This window comes from Papaver somniferum, chromosome 8 (genome assembly GCF_003573695.1).
Source record: "Papaver somniferum cultivar HN1 chromosome 8, ASM357369v1, whole genome shotgun sequence".
Taxonomy (NCBI): domain Eukaryota; kingdom Viridiplantae; phylum Streptophyta; class Magnoliopsida; order Ranunculales; family Papaveraceae; genus Papaver; species Papaver somniferum.
The window spans coordinates 99,880,066-99,882,937 of record NC_039365.1 but is presented as its reverse complement, the minus strand read 5'-3'; positions in this window follow the sequence as shown (position 1 = coordinate 99,882,937).

The window sequence follows — 2,872 nt, the reverse complement described above, 5'->3', positions numbered from 1 at the left end:
CAATTTGACCGGCAAAGGTGAGTGGTCGAGATTGATTTGCGACAGAAATCCATTGCCGCAGAGGATTTGGAAGCCGCTCAGCATGCCACTTTCGGGCGTGCGTTTCGAGGTCGTCGAGTCCTAGTCTTCCTAGGCCGACCATCTCCATGCAAAGATGGGCCACGGTGATCATGTTGACATACTTGGGACCTTTTAAGTCTATATCTACACCCTTCATCCAAGATGGGAAGATGGATGGTCGTGATCGAACTGCGACAGTTATGCAGCGCTGCAAACCCTAATTAGGGTTTTAAAACAGCCACGCACACAAGACTTCCACCAAACGGTTTGGCAAGTTATGCTCCTCTTTTGGAGGGACCGATTATGTGGGGCCCACATTGGGCCGACAGTGAACATGCGTGCACTTCTCTAACGGTCTTAGGTACGATCTAAGCCATCCAAATATGTTGGTGAAGTTGGATGGTTGTGATCAATTTAATACATTAGTGGAATTTTTGTGGCGCTTGCAAAGCATCCCACCGGCCATATTTCGGGCATGCGATCGTGGATGCGTGACTACGCCGTGAGCAAACCGATCAGGTAGGGATAGAGTGGGCCCTCTAATGTGCGTGCTAGTGCCTCCTCCATCTTTCATGGTGAGATCTAAGCCGTCCAATCAGGCTAGTGAAATTGGACGGTCACGATCATTTTGAGACTGTCTTAAGCAGTCTTGCTCATTCGAGCTTCTTCCAAAGCAGCGCGGCTACCCTACTTTGGGGCTGGTGTTTTAGATTGTTGGGAATTAGAGTGTAATGTTCGACCAGCTAGGGCATAAATAGGCCCGCCAGTGGTCATCATGGTGATAGCTTGCTCCTGCTAGGATTCGTCTAGGCTGGTTAAATCATGCGGTCAACCTGCGTGGCCGTGATCGTTTCTAAGACTGATATGGACAGCCCAGATTTCCCTTAAGGAAATTAAGCATGCTCGATCGGGCTAACCAAAGCACGTCGATGCGAGACTCTCTCTATCAGAGAGTGGTGTAGCATGTGTGGGTATTTCATGCATGTCTCAATATTGGCACGGAGATTCATGCTACTCTGCTGAGAGTGAGCACTCAGTCGTCATATCATGCTAGTAATGAGAGTTCAGCAAGGAACAACATATGAAATACTAGGCTAATCATACATTAATTAATAACGCTAAAAAATTCACAGAATATTTGGGATTGTTGCTACATGCACCATTCTGGGTGAATTTCATGTATTTATTGAATCGCTTCGAATAAAGCGAAGAGGTACTCATCACTTATCAAACGGTTTTATCCTTTGGAGGATGTCAGAGCATTAAATTTGGTTTTATAATTTTATCATTGAACTAAAATCCACCATCAACATTAAGTCCCTTGCCTAGCACATAATGGTTGCATTATTGTGGGGTAGGCATGAGATGGTGACAAATAAAGATAAAACTTATGAGACAAAGTTAGATGTTACCAGGAGAAATGGGTCATCCTGTCCTTGGAACATGTCATGTTCAAGAGGTGTCCAGGTAAGCGTTCCCCTAGCATGATGTCAGTTTATGTCATAATCCTCGACTCTGATGTGGACGATCCATATCATGAGGAATATCCTTAAAAAGATGCTAAAGCAATTTCTAAAAATACGTTGAAGCATCTCCCAAAGAGAACGTTGATGTATCTTCCGGAAGGCGTTCTGAAGAGAGCGTTGAAGAAACTTCCTCTAAAGAAAGCATTGAAGATGCTTCCTTTGGAGAGAGCGTTGAAACGGCTTTTGCTGGAACGAGTGTTGAAGCAAGCTTCTTCAGGAGAGAGCGTTGAAGCGTCTTCTCCTAGAGCGAGCGTTGAAGATGCTTCTTCTGGAAAGAGTGTTGAAGCAAGCTTCTTCAGGAGAGAGCGTTGAAGCGGCTTCTCCTAGAGAGAACTGATTATGTATTTTCAAATGGTTGTAGTGATAGTGGTAAAAATGGGTTCTTTTCAGACTTGTGAAGGAAATGGAATTTTTAGATTTAAAAAAATATATATATACAAAAAATATTAACAATGGGCGAGAGGTACTGGGACTAAGGATTTGGACGAACTCACTACACAGGGTTCATTCATATATTCTTTTACAATTTAAAACTCAATAAAATTAACATGGACTCTGATTTTGCCAAGATAGATTCTCAAAACATCGATTGTAAGTCCTAAGCATGATGTATCAAAACAGCTAAGCTAAGCATACATCATCAAATTAAATAACGACCAATTAATTCAAATTATATTTCAATTTTAAATTAATGCAAAAGTCATAAAAAAGAATATAATAAATTTACCCGTGTAAGAAATTCACCCTCCTCTGTCGTCCCAGTGTTGGGTTTAGCTCATCATGATAAAAACACGCTCAAAATATTTATTTATTGCTCAAATGGTGTTTACAATGAAGAGAAGAAGAGAAAATGGTGTAAACAGCTAATGTGCGACCCACAGGAAGCGTCACAAAAGAACGATAAAAGAGAAGTGCTATTGTCGCTGTGGTTCTAAGACCCACACCTACGACCCACGCATGTGAGTCTGTTTCACTGTTGATAAACGACTGTCCCTGCGAGTCTGTTCTTCGTGTTCTTGGTGTTCTTCATCATCAGCAGGAGCAGAAACAGTGTTTCATCAACTCTTGATTTCTCGCTCCTGAGCTCTCCTATCGACCCCAAACTCTCGACACCTTCTATGAACCACAATCATCCTTTAAATACATATAATCACCATAAAATCTCGGCCATAACTCGAGAATCACCTTCATCACTTCGGAAATATTTTGTTTCCTTTTTTTTAGCAGTACGAGAATAACTCTTCGTTTCTTCTCCTCTCACGCGTTTGATAACACCCAACACATTC